This window comes from Dipodomys spectabilis, unplaced genomic scaffold, assembly GCF_019054845.1.
Source record: "Dipodomys spectabilis isolate Male_0828 unplaced genomic scaffold, ASM1905484v1 ptg000319l, whole genome shotgun sequence".
NCBI lineage: Eukaryota > Metazoa > Chordata > Mammalia > Rodentia > Heteromyidae > Dipodomys > Dipodomys spectabilis.
The window spans coordinates 518,572-535,731 of NW_024870996.1; the positions used below are offsets into that span (position 1 = coordinate 518,572).

At 35.9% G+C, this 17,160-nt stretch overlaps 1 pseudogene; it reads right to left on the reverse strand.

Annotated features, from left to right (window-relative positions):
* Positions 1 to 664: 664 nt before the first annotated feature.
* LOC122127986 lies at positions 665 to 6,398 on the reverse strand (annotated as a pseudogene).
* Between the last annotated feature and the right edge of the window lie 10,762 nt (positions 6,399 to 17,160).

The following is a 17,160-nucleotide window of genomic DNA, read 5'->3' on the forward strand; positions in this document are numbered from 1 at the left end:
CTCCTAACAATTTAAATGAAAATTACAAAATATTTGAGACCCTATTTTGGAATACAAATTGTGTTTGACTTCCAATTTCCAAGAACAGGTCATTCCTTTACTGACATGCATAAAATGCATCACATTTTCTGTTCTGCTGATGCTATAAATTCAATACCAATTATCTATCCACATCAGGTTATGAACATAAAGTATATCATGTAACCTCAAATCTCTAACAGTGGAAGGCTTAAACAAGAATTGATGCTGCAAAAATGTTGTTTCCTTTGACGTGACAAATGAGCATCCATCTCCCTCCCTCTCAGATGGCTTCTTCAGCATGTTGGAGCAGTGAGGAATGATTTAGTCCCATAACCGAATTAAGAGTGAAGATATTGGCCACATAATACACATGCTCCATACTTAAAACAAAAATTTTGAATCTTGAGCAACTATTCTCTTGTAACCACTTTACAGTTTCTAAAAGCAGTTATTGTCCAAAGCTGAAAGAATTAGTCTTCTCAGATTAGCATGTGAATGAATGGAGGAAGGTAAACAAAAAATAAAATTACAAAAAAAGAGATGAGATCTGATAGGGGAGCAACCAGATAAAAATTCAAAAAAGGAACAATAATTTAAAGTTTATTCCAGCTATAACACAGGTTATTCTGACTTTAAGGTAGCATCACATGGCATACTTCTGAATCCATTCCTGAGATATTCTGTTGCACTTATCTCTGTCTGGTTTATATATCCGTGCAGTCTCTGGCACTAGTGGGTCATCTGGGTTTGGATCACATAGCAGTGAATAAACGGATAAAAGAACTTTAGAAATAACAGGAGACCACTGTGACTTTAGAATATGAAGACAAATGCTACCATTACTGTTAATATTTGGATGGTAAATTCTTCGGGGGGTTTGAAGGGGTACTTTGTAAGAAAATGAATTGTCAAAGAGAATACACCGCCTTGATATGGGCTGTCATTTGGTCCCATAATTGTGGCTTGGCAGTGAAACATGTCGTCCCCAACTGGACCCCTGCAAAGCACTGTGTTGGAGGATCACAAACCAAATCACTAAATTCCTTATTAATCCGTTTCATCACCATAGTCCGTGGCATGGACTCACTATACCTTCGGTTGTACTCAAAGAGTCTGGCCAAAACTCTTAATTATCTGGGCATCTGGGGAAGGACTGTATCTTCGTCTCACACTGGTTCTGCCAGACACAGGCCCAGAGGGGCCGGAGCCTCCCTGGATCAGCGGCCTCAGCCTCCTCCCTGTGCAACAGCTGGTGTCTCCCTTGCCAGAAGGTGCTCACGCGCACGACAGCTAAACAGGTATATTGTTATAAAATAGTGAAGTAGGAAAAAAATTCCTACAAAAAAATGATTGTAAAGAATGAAGGAGAAAATAAAAAAAAATATGCCCCTTTAGACATGTTTGTTCATTTCAGTTTGACCTGCCACATTTTGAGTAGTAGGATGCATTGGAATTTAAAGATTTGCACTTGCAAGGAAGAAAGTATTGCATAAATTATTTGATGTGTAATTGTGAAAGGAAAATATGTCATCATAATTTGAAGTGATATTTATGAATGATAGAATGGAAAACTGAAGGAGCTCTTTAGATTAAACAGACATTTTAAGAGAAAGGCTATTGGCATGGCACCAAGTAAGGTTCATTACACGTGCAGAGAAATAGTACATCAATATTATTAAGTGTCTAATGGGCCTAAGTTATCATAGAACTTGTGCTACAAAAGAAGCTTACCTATATCTTCCTCACTAGAACATTTTTCCATCGAAATTAGTGTTTTTTTTTTTATTTTTTATTATGAAAATACCGTATAGAAGAGTTACAATTACATGGGCATGATAATGAGTACATTTCTTATCTAGAATTGTTGCTTCCTTCTTTGTTTCCCCTTCCTATCCCTTCCTATATTCTGCCCCTTCCCCACCTATATCCTGCCCCTTCCCCCTACCCCTCCCGGCCAAAGTGTAAAGTTTGTTTTTCGACATAACAACTTGTACATCTCATTGTTACAATGGGTCCACCTGTATCCCTATTTAATTAGTTTGATTTCATGAAACTCTGATGAATATTGAGAGGACACATAGCCAAATTGACAGAAATTCCTCCTTGATTCTATGCAACCAATTTTCTCAGAGAGAAAAAAAAATTGAATATATACTTTGATTACTGAAGTTTGTAAACATTTCTAGATTATGGTTGATAATATGAAGTAACTGAAAATTAACAACACAAAATCCTCAATCACCCACTGTGGACCAGTAGACCTATGAAGGAGCCTTTACCAGTATGAAGTTATTTACCCAAATTATCCATGGTTTTGTAACCTGATGAATCGCTAGAAAGTATGAATTAACAATTTTTTATGAAACATTTAAAGTATAAACGTGAGAAAAGTTAGGGAATATTGAGACTCACATTGAAAGATTTCAACTACAATTCCATAAGTAAAAATCATCTTAAGTTTGTAATTGCTTGGAGTTACAGTGCATATAAGAAATAGTATAAGACACTTGACTAGTAAGAAGTCAAGCCATTGATTATAGAGAAAATGAGGACAAATGCATTATTTATATCCAAAAGTGTAATGAAGAACATAAACCACTACATACTGGAAAACTGAAAATAAATTGAGTCTTGATGTTTGTCAAAGAAGACCACCAAGCAGAGCAGTAAACGGACGGACTAACATCAAGTAGGTATCTCATCAGCAGTGGTCACTTGCTTCCAGTTGCCATTGGGAATAGAGCTATAGTTGATAAAAATTTAATGTAATGATAATTTCTTTGTCAAGATTACTCAGTTTACTGAAACCCATTCTAACATGGCAACTGAATAGCTCCTTGCAGGAACAAATTTTAAAAGCAAAGATCCCACAGCATGCCCTATCTTTTTCCTTTAGACATCCTAAGAATTATGGTATTGTTCAGTAGATTCGAAGGCAAGTTGGTTTCCTACCCTTTCTAACTCACATATGAAAGCATCCTACTGATTATATTACATTGTCTGTGCCTTCCCTTCTCTCTGGTTTGATTTGTACAATCATTAACAGTGCAGATTAAATTATTTTAATTGCAATTAGCACAAGAAGGAGAAATCAGAATTTCATATATTATAAAATAGACCTACTACTCGGTGAATACAGGGCAGTAGAAGACCCTTCATCATATTCACCCCTCAAAATGCTCGATCGCTTATTGAACACATTTACTCATATGAAAAAGCCTTTATCACTATCATGTTATTGTTCTCAAATTTACCATTATTTACCACATGTTATTGTTCTCAAATTTACCATTATTTACCACCTGGATTTAAGTGTCAGCAGGAATTACTTCAGAGTTTCTTAAAAAGGATTAGAAGGATAAATGTGGGGATAGTGAGGAATAGTGAAATTTGTGAAAGTTGTAAATTTTGTGCAGCCTTCAGTGAAACGAATTGCTTGCAAAAGTATTTTTTTAATGAGAATACTCGTTGAGAAATATGTTTCATTGTGTAGATAGGAAATAATAACAAAGAGGTAAATGATAGCAGATTATTAGAGGTAAATCTATTCTAATGCAGTTGTTAAAAATGAAAACACTGACTACTAATGTAATCTTACTGAAATGAATGAATCCAGTTCAACTCAAAAGAAGACTATTCTATAATATCTTCAACAATTTTGCAAACATGTTTATTGGTTTTCGCTCCATACGTCTATGAAAATTTTCCTTTTGTTGCCTCATTGATATGTGAGTTATTTCTTCAGGAGGAAGTAACATAAAATTTGGATGGAATACTTCAATTTAAATCTTCTCTTTGGAAATGATGTGAAATTTCTTTTAAATAGGGGAGGATGATTTCAAAGTTACAAGTTGTGATATTTAGGAAGAGTAAGATAATTTGGGTCAAAAAACAATCATTTGTAGTTTTATTTTGTTTTCATGATGGTTGTAATACATAAAGAGTTGAGGTCAAAAACTTATAGGCCTAAAGGAAATATTGAGGTCTGGAATTAATTTTCTTAAAAAAAAACGATAAAACAAATAATAAAGAGATTTAGTAGAGGTGGAAACCATTTCTGATCAGTGAATAAAGAAATGATTTCACAAGAAATATATCCCATAAAAAAAGTGTGAGAAGATCAGGGCTGGTGTCTCACACCAGTAATCCCACCTACTTAGGAGGCTGAGATCTGAAGATTATAGTTCAAAGCAAACCCGGGCATGCACATTCATGAGATGCTTTTTTTCAAATAATTATCAGAAAACCATAAGTAGAACTGTGGTTCTAGTGACACAGCTCAAGCCTTGAGATGAAGAGCGCAGGGACAGCACCCAAGCCCACAGTACAAACCCCATGAGATAAATAAAGAAACAAAAGCAAGAAGAGAAGCATTCACAACATTTCTGTATAACATTGAAAGTCTACAAAGCCTAGCGTTTGGCAACAGAGCTTCAAAATATTCACTGCATCATGATGAGGTGCCATTTTTCGATGGAATTTTGTAAAGAGATATACCAGATTACAAAATTCAGTATCAATAAATTAAAAATTCTCTTAAAAAATTCTCAAACACAAATTCCAAATGTGTTTCTACATGATGGATAATGTGTGAGATTAATTTTCATATAGATACCAGTGTGTTAAGTAATATCCATGAATTACTTATTGATAGCAGACATTTTCCTTGAAAAACATATTTATTAGTGTTAGGAATCCTATGTAATAAATAGACTTGAAGTATTTGACTATAGAAGAAGAAGTTTCACATGTGAGCATCTAGCTTACATGTATGGTAGGTGTGAAAATGTGAGGGTTTCTGATTTGGGACATATTTCTATTTTTCATGTTTTTTATTATGAAAATACTCTACAGAGGGGTTATAGTTACATGAGCAAGGAAATGGGTATATTTCTTATCAAGTATTGTTGCCTCCTCCTTTGTTTTTCCCCTAACATCTCTGTCCTCTCACCTCCACAAATACACTCCCCTTCATCTAAATTGTAAAGTTGGTTTTTCATAGTTGTATATCTCATTGTTACAATGGGTCAACCTCTATCCCTATTTAAAAAATTTGTTTTTTCCCTTCCCCTCCCCAAATTATACCAACATGAAATACAGGAAAAACAGGTATTGTACCATGTGGGAGGGATATACAGAGCAAAAAAAAACAAAAAAAATCGCATGGTACCTTATAAATATTTTCAAAATTACAAGAAGAAGAAGAAGAAGAAAAGAAAAAAACATGTGTCCCTATCTTGGAGTTCATTTGCCTTAACTTCATCTTTTCTGGTCATATGTAAATAGCTTTTGACCTTTACTACTTGTTCCAGACATATAATAGTTATTGCAAATAAGGGAAACCATGGGACAACAACTCCTAAAAGAAACAACTGCCCGATAAATAAGTGGCCTAAGACTATTTTTGTTGCTCTTAATTATAGTGAAGTGCCCTTTTGTAAGACACATTGATCTGCAAACTGCAGTTCGAAGACAGCCTGGGAAGAGAAAGGTGAGATTGTCATCTCTAATCAGTTAGCAAAAAAAGCAGGAAGAGTTGCTTTGGAGCCCAAAATGACAGAGTTCAAGCCTTGCTGCAGAGCTGCTGAACTGTGCTCAGGCCTTAAGTTCAGGTCCAGAGACTAACCAAGAGAAATGCCATAGGCTTATTTACTGCAGCATGTAGAAAGGAGCTTAGGAGTCCTTGGCAATAATATGTTTGGCCCTTCTAAAATTAATCAGAGCTGGAGGCCATGGGAAAATAGTTTAGAAGCCTGAATTACTCGGCAAGAAGTTGTCAATCATTTGTGATAATTGGCAGTAAAAAGCTAAGGTTGTAAAATATGGGAAATACTTTAAATCCAAACTGCTCTTTATTTACTTAAAGCCCTACTTGGCAGTATCTTTTGGGCTAACAGCAGCCATGTATAATTCATCTATTCAGGGAGGCAAGTTTGTAAACCTGATAGTGTGTTCCTATTGATATCTCCCCGAAGGTTTGCATAGGTAACTTCGGTATTAGTAGTCACACAGATCACATTCCTCAGCAAGCCAGAAAAATGCTTTTGCATAAAACAGTATGAAGGAATAATTTGGAAAGAGAATTGAGGAACATAAAGATAGTTTCCATTAAATTCGAAAGGATTTGGAGAGTTAGAAAGAAAATTCAGACAAATCACAGAATGTTCAAGTAAGTCTCAGATGGTTAAGAATAAGGAGAAGAAGGTGCAAGTGTGTGTTGAGTTTTAAAATAGAGCTTATATTTGAAAAAGACCTAGTGAGATCCCGAGGAGGCTAGGGCCACATCTTTGACTAGCACCAAGGCAGTTGAGACCTCAAAAATTGCTCATCTACCAGTCTAACTCTCAGATATTTTGCCTGCCCTCACCAATACTTGGCTGAAGTTTGTGAATTCATGGTACTACATACTCAGGCTTGAGAAAAAGATGAAAATATCAAAGGTTTGAAACCACTAGTAAAGCAGACTGTAACTCCATGCAGATCTTCTCAAGCCTGTGTGTAGTGAGGCTTGACGACATAGATTTTCCTTTTAAAAATTGTAGCTTGTGGGCCATATAGGGCTGGTGCCAACCACATAAATTCATTATCTTAGGGAAAGGAAATTGTGGACTAGGAGGATTCCTCCAAAAGAAAGAATATAAAATGTGAAATTGTTACAATCAGATCAAAATTAAGCACATAGAGTAATTAGACCAAGGAAGAAGGTAATTTAATTGTGCCAAGCAAATCCCAGGATTGCAGAGAAACATAGGTGCAGACTTATGGAATAGAACAAGGCAGTGGTCAGATAATTACTGAAACTGATTAAAATTTTGGCCAAACGTTAAATTTCAAAAATAAAAGCTTGAGAAGATAGTTAAGTACCAGGACAGCTACACTAGACATCTACATTCCAAAGGATGGCTTGTCCCACCTCTAAGCCATTTGAGGAGCTAAACAATGCTTTCCGCCATTTGGGGAGATAATGTTTTCATAGGACTTCAAGGGAAGACTTGTCCACCTCCACAACTTGGAGTTGGGTACATTGCTCCCATCTCCTGCCTAGGCACCAGGATACTGGCAGGAAATTGTTCAGGCTCAACCATCCTACTTTGCCTCGATGCCATTTATACTCAGTAACAGCTAGCTCTGCATTTGTTTGTCAATTACAAAAAGCCACTGACACCTGCAAGTCGGCCTTCTTCTGTTTCTTGCCTTGAAATATCCCGAACTATTTGAATCTTTTTCACACCAAAGTAATATAAGGCCTGTTCTACTATAGTCCGAGTCAAGGCCCATACAGTCTCTAAAAGCTAAAAGTTATGCATAATTTCTAATTTGGAGTAAAATCTGATTAGTAGAAAGCTGTCACCTTGATTAACTACCCAAAGCCATGCTATAAAACCCAGTTCAGTACTGGGAAAATATTAGGGGAGTTTACTAAAATCAGGCCCTAGGTAAAAGTTTTTTCATCAATCTATGAAGAAATTTACAGATTACTAATGCCAACTATTTACACACCCATAAATCACTAAATCCTCATTTATTAAAAAAAAAAGGGGAGGATTTGGAGGAAAATGGTGGAGGAAAAGCTGGAGGCTAAACAAGCTCTTGCATAGAAAGCAGTTTTAATGTTCCTGTGAACAGTCCAAGGCTAGAAAATCACACCAAGTGTGCCATCACAACACAGAGATTTTGGCCAGAGTGGGAAAATCCAGGTAAGGAAACAGATCTGAGCACTTGCTGGTAGCGTGGCTGCAGCAGCAGTGGTGGCAGCAGCAATGGTGGCCATAGAGAGTCTGGAAAAAAAGGCACAAGACACAGTGGGTAAGTGGATTCTTCTCAATACCAGCAAGAACTGACAAGGAGCAGATATCGTCATACTGCATGTCACAGACCAGAGAGGGCCCACTAAACAAGACTCTGGTGTGAGTAGAACCCTTACATCCTCACTCCTTCTCAGGGAACAGAGGAAGGAAGGCCACCTCTCCCCAACCACAAGAGATCTCCATCTTTGCTACTGACAAAGGCCCGGCTGAGCAGTTAGGTCCAACTCAGGCCTTGGGAGAAAACAAAAGAGCATTTAGCAGGTCACAGAAACCTGACCTGAACTGCCAGGCTCAGCTCCACTCAGAGGAAAGTCACCCCTACCAGGCAGAGGTGGTCCAGTACTACAGGAGTGACTTTCTTCGCTGGGTAAACCGAGCCAGAGGATTCCCCTCCCTAAAGCAGCCTAGACAAACAATTGAAAATCATTAAACATAAACCCTGGGGTTGGCTCCAGGCTGGGCTCTGTAAGCTAGCTAGCCCCTCAGGAGCTAGCCCCTCAGGGAAAAGCTACTGTTTGCTGAAAGTCCTCAACCCTACCCAGAACCTAGCCTCATCACACCATCTCCAAACTAGAGGAAACTGCCATCTCTCTCTTAGTGATACTCAAAGAAGATCTCCCTCCCACTGAACTAGCCTCGGAGGAGGATCACAAAATCCTTGGTAATGCCGAGCATTTTTCTGCCTGCTCACAAAAACTGACTTAAGAAAACAGTCAAGCCACAGGAAAACCAAACACCACAAGCAGACCAGAGACTCGACCAAGATACTGGTTATGGACACAGGGGAGATACACTATCTTCCCATCACCCACCCCCCCAAAAAAAATCATAGAACTCCTTTTTGTATATTTTTTAAAATTGTTTTCTATTAATCTTTATTTCTCTCATCATTTCTATTTTAGGTTTATATGTGTGTTTGTGTGTGCTTAAAAAATTTCTTTTGACTTTTGGTCTCTTTTATATTCTTTTCATTTTATTTCCCTCTTTCTTTCTCTTTTGCATGATGTAATTGTTGTTCTGCGCATCCCAAGATGTATAATCTTCATTTATTATTAGACCATATCTTCCATTTCATACATACATAATCCTGAAATTTATTACTCAATTCACAACCATTGAGGCTTAACTTCTATAATAGCACTATTATCTCTTTATACCTGTATAATTTTCAAATAATTAATTTAAAAAATTTTTGTTTTACTCTGGGCGCTGGTGGCTCACGCCTGTAATCCTAGCTACTCAGGAGGCTGAGATCTGAGGATCGCGGTTCAAAGCCAGCCCGGGCAGGAGAGACCGTGAGACTCCTATCTCCAATAAACCACCAGAAAACCGGAAGTGGCGCTGTAGCTCAAGTGGTAGAGCGCTCGCCTTGAGCTGAAGAGCTGAGGGACAGCGCCCAGGCCCAGAGTTCAAGCCCCACGACCGACAAAAAAAAAAAAAAAAAAAAAAATTTGTTTTAGTTTTTCCTGTTGGCTTTCTATCCATCCCCTCCTCTCATCCAATCCTTTCTTCTCTCAATATCATTTTTTTATTCTCACATAATTTTTGTTTCAATTTTTAAGTTGATTTTTTTCCAATTTCTCTTTTTTTTTAATCTCTCTCCTATCATTATGTCCAATGCATTTCAATCTCAGAGATTAGGACTTGGTTAAATACACTCTTCTTTTACCTCTCCACATATCTCTAATAATATATTTGCCAACATTTCTCCCCAAACCTAATAATTCCTGGTTTTCCAAATCCTTCTTTGCTGTTCTTAGCCCATTAATCCATAGTTGTTTGATGTTGAGTAGATTCTATCTGTTGAACTAGAACATATCTGCAGCTATTTTAACTGCAATTACAGGACTGTGACTGATGCTTGCCTTGAAGTAGTGTTCTAGCACAAAAGTGGTGTTACTTTCATAACAAATGAGCAAGACAAGCCAGAAAAACACAAGAAAAATGCAAGTCCGAGTATCTCAACTCCCACTTATGATAATCAGGTGCCAGAACAGTTTAATGAATAATACAGAGGAGAGTTCCCAAAAAACTCTACTAAAATTTACTGGTAAACAGGGTGTATGAAAAGATTGAAAGCATGCAAAGGACTCAGTGTGACCATGATAGGGAGAGAGAGGAGGCAAGCCAAAGAATAATACAAGAATCTCATGAGAGTAAGGAAGCTACTCAAGGATTAATGAAGGAATTGCATGAACAGGTTGAGAACAGTCAAAGAGAAATAAAGGAAATGAGTGAGCAGGCTGAGAACAGTCAAAAATAATTACAGGAATTGTGTAAACATGAGGAAGCTTATCAAAGAGTAATACAGGAATTTCGAGAGTGGGATGAGAATAGAAAAAGTTTAATAGAGGGATTCATGGAATCCATAAAAAGATAGCTGAAACAATTCAGGGAGACCACAAAGGGAATGCTGAATGGAGCCAGACAGAAGGAGTAGGAGTCCAAATAAACCATTAAAAAAATCAACTAATTGATTCGAGAATAAACACTAAACACCAAATTAAGGAAGTAAAGTAGTTCATAAAAGATCTAAAACAAAGTTCCACAAAAGAATTTGAAGCCATCATAGCCGATCAAGTTGAAGGAAAAGACATGAATAAGAAAGTAGAATGTCTTGAAAGTAGGTTAGACCATGCAGAAGTTCGAATCTCAGAGATTGAAGATAGTCTAGAAAGTATAGAGAAAGCTTATAAAACTACCCAAGCAAATCCAAGAAATATGATAGATCTATTCTACATTTGAAAGACACAATCAGAAGGCCTAATCTGAGGATAATGGGTGTAGAGGAGCATCCAGGGACACAAGTTAATGGTCTAGGAAATGTGTTTAACAGGATGCTAAACGTGCAAAAAGATGGGCCTATTCATATACAAGAATCTTTTAGAACCCCAGTAGAGCAGACCAGAACGGGACATCCTACCATTACATTATAATCTGCACAGGATCAATTCAGACCAAGGCAAGGATCCTTAAAGCTGTCAAGGAGAAAAGATCAATCACCTATAAAGGGAAACAAATTAGAATAACCTCATTTCTCATCACAGAATATTTAAGCAAGAAGAGACTTCAATGATTTATGCTATGCCCTAAAGACAAACAACTATCAATCAAGAATTCTGGACCCAGCTAAACTCTCCTTCATAACCTACAGACAAATTAAAAAAACCTTCCATAGCTAGGAAAAACTGAAACAATATATCTCCACCAGTATTTCACATTATTAAATAGGAAAAATAATGCTGTTTGAATATGCACATCACCATAAACAACCTTTTTCAATACTCCCATATTGATGATCATCTTATGAACTCACATATGTAACCTATATTCTAAATATAATTTTCCAACTTTCTTCCACAATATAGATCTTCATAGAATGTGCCTAAAGAACCAGTCCAATTAGGAGCAGGAACGCTTTTATTGTATTATTTATTCATGTGTAATACTGTCTAAAACTAAATTATAATTTTAGAAAGAAAAAATATATTACACCAGTTTTATGAACAATGCAAGACTTTATGTGTAACACAAGTAGTACTTAAAAATTGATTTCTAAAATTGGTAATATCATGGACAGTATTTGCTTATGGCACATCATTACTTTCAAAATGTGCAGGTAGTAGAGATCTTAGCGTTTATCCTAATTGTGTAATATGAAATTGAAATTTAACTTGGGCTCAAGAAAAAATGGTCAAAATCGTTATTATAAAATTCTCTTGAAGAAGCATTTAAATATAGCAATAATGAGATATGCAAGATGCTTTGTTGAAAAACGAACTTCACAATTTAGGTGGAAGGGGGGAAAGTGTAGTTATGGAGATTTGAGGGAACTGATGGTGGGGAAAAACAAAGGAGGAGGCAACAAAGCTTTTAAAGAAATGTACTCATTGTCTTGCTCATGTAATTGTTACCTCTCTGTACTGTATTTTCACAATAAAATTATTTTAAGAACAGAAAACCCAACATTGCATTTATATCAAGGAAAATGATACTGGATATTTGTGCTTCCATCGCTCTTTCAAAAAGTTAGAAAGATATAGAATCTTTGACTCATTTTGTTTTGCATATTCCATGCATTTTGTTTGTTGGCCTATTTTGTTAATATTCAATAAGGAATTTCCATCTCTTCTTCATCACTTTATCACTAGGGTAGTGGAAATCACAAGGCATTGGCCATGTTGACTTTCACCTGTAATTAAAAATAACAAGTGATAATTGAAAGTGAGTTTGAGCTATCTGTATAGATCCTTAATTTTAAATTTGTGCCTTTTATTATAGTTTCGATTTCATTATCTCATAATGAATCAGTCAAACATTTTCATGTCCATTTAGTCAATTATTTTTGAGCCAAACTGTTTTGAACAAAGGTTTAGGTCTTCAATTTTAATCATCACCAAAGTACAGGAAACAAAGGATATCAAAATAAATAAAAATATGATCTTGCAATATTCACCAACTTAAATAATGGTTGTAATTGGGCAGGTAATAATTTTATGTGAAGAAAATATGCCTGAGCATCATATACTGAATGTATGTTTCGAGGAAGAATTTAACTCTTCTTAGGGAATGGGTAAAGGAAGTAAGTTTCAAAATCGTGTTTGTGTCCCTTGTGTTCAGTTATTTGAATTGTCGCTTATAAACCATCAAGAGAATACTTATCATTCATTTCCAAAAATTAGAACATGATTAAGGTAAGAGATAAACAGAAAAGCTCAAAAACATGTACATATACATAACCGGACATACGTATTTGTATATATACCTATATATAAATATATGTATACATATATATGCATGTATATACATATATATAAAACTATACAATATGATGGTAAGCAAAATTAACAAGATATTCACACAAACTTTTTTTATATTTGTTGTTCTTTATACTGTACTATGTGTTTTTGATTCTATTTTATTGTCTTCCTCCTATTGTAGATCACTGTTGTCACTGTATTTCATTTTAACACCTAACAAGGATATCCATAGGGATTGGTGTAGAAAACAGTATTTTAAAAATAGCACTTGGCTAATTTGTCTAAAATTCTTTTGCGTTTCCTTTGACTTGTATATCAAAAAGGTAGCTTATTGAAAAATTAGAATTAAAAGAATTATTAATATTTAGTGTAATTCTCATCACGTTCAAAATGAGTTCTGAATGTCATAATTAACATTCGACTTTCCATCAGCTCTATGACTTATGTCTACCTTTTATTAAATTTTAATTTCATTCTCAAGTTGAGATCCAGAGGGAGTATCATTAAATCAATTTGGGACTGAGTAAAATTCTTGTGATACATCTTACCGATTTCCTCATTCTTTTCTCTCTTTCCATCTCTAATATCCCACCACCCAAGTTGTCAAAATCATATCCAACATACTGCCTTTTTGTGTATTGCTGCTACATACGCTGTCACCGTATTGTTGTAACACTAGTGATTGCGTAAGTTCTACAGATTAGGTCTACCTATTCAATGTCAGCGATATTGTAGACAAAAAGCTTCGGCAAAGGCTTATAACACTTTTCAAATACACCTCATTCGTAAGCCAGAGAGTACTCTCAGGAATTACAGATTTTGAAAAATTATGTGAAGGGACTGGGAAGGTGGCTCAGTGGTAGAGCACTTGTCTTGCCTGCATGAGGCCCTGGGTTCGATTCCCCAGCACCACATAAGCAAAAAAAAATCCGGAAGTGGTGCTGTGGCTCAAGTGGTAGAGCACTAGCCTTGAGCTGAAAAGCTGAGGGACAGAGCTCAGGCCCACAGTTCAGGCCCCACGACGCCCCCCCCACCGAAAAAAAGAAAAATTATGTCAGCATGTGATATAAAAATATTACTAAATTTGGAAATACTTTATTCATGATTTTATATGACTACTCTACTCCTTTACACGTCTTAAACTTTTGCACATCCGAGTGGGAAGAGAAATAAACTCTTTGGATGAGAAGACTGGCATGAATAGACTGAAGAGTTGTACAACATATGCAAAATTTTGAAGTTATATAATAGAAAAATCTTCAATATACTTACAAAATATATGTTATGTATATCATTGCCTCTGTTTAATCAGAGCAAAGCTTTTTTCCTTTAGGATGTATGAAAAATGCAGATGTTGATAATATAGTTACAGTCATAGTATTAAGTGATAAAGGAAAGATATACAATGATATACAGTTAGCTATACTTTCATAAATATATGAATATCACCTATCTATGTGAATATAGAAATTCAACATGGCAATGTGAGGAGTTGCTGAAGACTGACTTCTGAAAAGGGACATCAATATATGCAACCTTGCAGATGTTAGAGAACATAATGAGTATCTTAGTGTATTAGAGAGAGACAGTAGTGTAGACAGGACTTAGGTAAAAATATAATTTATTATAAATATTCTTTCAAGGTGATATATGCCCCATATGTACGTTTGGGTTATTTCTATTACAATAATGGGAGCATGGATGCTTCCCTAATTAATGTGAGAAAATTTCTGTATTTGAAACTGAGGAGGTATAGGTTGAAAATAGATTGCACTTTCTCCAATCAATTACTTCAAAAACATGCATAAGAAAGAATTGCACAAATAAATTGATATGTAATTAGAAAGGATTAAGTGTACACATATTAACAGAGTTCAGCACAAAGAATTAAACAATGATTTAATATTTGAGACAACCATTGTTGCCTCCTCCTTTGTTTCCCGTTACCATCCTTTCCCATGTCACCCCCAACCCCCGACCCCCTCCCATCCCCACTCCAAAGTTATAAAGTTCGTTTTTTGACATAATGTCTTGTACAAACTCATTGTTGCAATGGGTCCAACTCTATCCCTATTTAAACAATTTCTTTTTTCCCTTCCCCTCTACAAATTATACCAACATCAAATGCAATAAAAACAGGAGTTATTCCATGGGAAGGGACATACAAAGCAACAAAGCCATATCATATAAGTATGTTAGAAACAATAGCAAGAAAGGAAAACCATTTGACTTCTTATCGTGGGGTTCATTCTACCTAACATCAATTTATTGACCTTTTCCGCTGGTCCCAAACATACACTAGTTATTGTAAATAAAGGAAACCATTGGACTTATGTTTCTTTCGGCCTGGTTTACTTCATTTAATATAATTTTTTCCAAGTCTTTCCATTTCCTAACAAATGAGGCAATGTCATTCTCTTGATCCATTCATCTACTGGCAATCTGGGTTGGTTCCACATCTTAGCTATGGTAAATAATGCTGCAATCAACATAGTTGGGCTGGTGGATTTACTATGGTCTTGTTTGTGATAACTCGAGTAAATGCCCAAAAGTGTGATTGCTGTGTCATAGGGGAGCTCTATGTGAAGTCTTTTGAGGAAATGAAGTGATTGAACAAGTTTACACTCCCGCCAAAATAGGAGTAGGGTTCTCACTGGCCACATCCCCTCCAGCATCTCTTGTTATTAGAGTTCTTGATTATAGCCATTCTAACTGAAATGAGGTAGTATTTCAGTGTTTTGATTTGTATTTCTTTTATGGCTATGGAGATTGAGCATTTCTTCATGAGTCTATTGTCCAATCTTCTTTCTCCTTCAGAGAAGTGTCTCTCTTTTCTTTTAGGATATGTTGTTAGGGGATTTGATTTTTTGAGTTCCAGGTATATTTTAGATATGAGATCCTTGTCCATTATATGGTTAGTGAAGATCTTCTCTCAATCCATGGGCTTTCTCTTCATCTTGATAGCTATGTCCTTTGACAGGCAGAAGCTCTGCAGCTTCATGCAATCCCATTTGTCCAACCTTTCTTTGATTTGTTGTGTTTCTGGGTCTCTATTACGAACATTTTGACCTGTGCCAATGAGACCTAGAGTTTCTCTTATTCCATCCTGTAATGTTTTCAGAGTGATTTCTTTCACTCTGAGATCTTTGATAGCTGTTGAGGCTAGTGAAGGGTGATAGATAAAGATCTAGTTTTAATTATCTACCAGTGATTAAACAACTTTGCCAGCACCATTTACTGAAGAGGCTATCTTTCTTCCAGGCTATTTTTTTTTTAGCTCCCTTATCGAAGATTAGATGACTCTAAGTTTGTGTGTTGATTTCTGGGTTTTCAATTCTATTCCATTGGTCCTGAGGTCTGTTTTTGTGCCAGTACCAAGCTGTTTTGATTACTATGACTTTGTAGTAAAGTTTGAAATTTGGTATTGATATTCCTTCAGCACTGTTCTTTCTGTTAAGGATCATTTTTGCTATTTGCAGGGGTTTTTTTATTTTTCCATATTAAATTTTGGATTGCCTCTTCTATTTCCTTGAAGAATGAGGTTGGAATGTTGATAGTTATTGTAATGAATTTGTAGATAGCTTTGGGAGTTATTGCCATTTTTCATGACAGCATAACACTTTCTCATTCTTGTTTTCACATATCACATATCTAGCTCCTTGTATTCAAGGCTGGCACCATATCTTCTGGATTATCTATGGTGAAGATTAAGATAGCATGAATCCAGGAAGCACTATTGGTGATTGTGAAATGTCTTGCTATTGTGACCTCACAATCACAGAGTGATACCCCAAACCTATTATGATATATTAGCTCCTGTGAAAAAAAAATGGCCTTTGTGGCACAGCCCCTTTGTTTACCCACAATCCCATTGAGAAATAATGAGAATTGAGATCAGATATGTTCATATAACATCATGAACCTTTGTGACATTATCACAAGTGTGATATCACATTGTCTTTAAGACACCATAAATTAAAAGTATCATCACCAAACTACACTAGTATAGTAGTATTATGATATTATATTGTCACTGTGATGTCATAGACACATGAATACCTATTCTGTGATTTTATTCTGTTTTAAATGTGTCATGTGGGTTATCAGAAAGCCATTGTGACCTCATAACCACTGTAACATCCCTTTGGCATGGTTATATGACTAACCCACTGTGACATCATAAACCTAGCCTGCCCTCATAAATTTTGTGATATGCAGCCATTGTGATATCTTAAGCATTTGTGAGTGCATATGTATTCAACCTCATATTTCGTATATGACATAGGCTATCAAAAATCCACTGTGACATCATGATCATTCTGGCATCACACTGCCAGATGTCATAACCATTGTGTCACATTTTGACATTAAATAGCTCTTAGGACTTCATCACATTTGTGAAAATAAATGCCTTTGGAGACATTACAGTCCCATTGTGAACTCATATATTGTTTGTGAGTTAATTACAATTGAGATCCGGAATGTCGTTGTGACATTACAAATCCATTGCATAAGTACAAACCTACTGTGATTTCATCACAATTATGGCATCACAAATTAATTGTGCCATC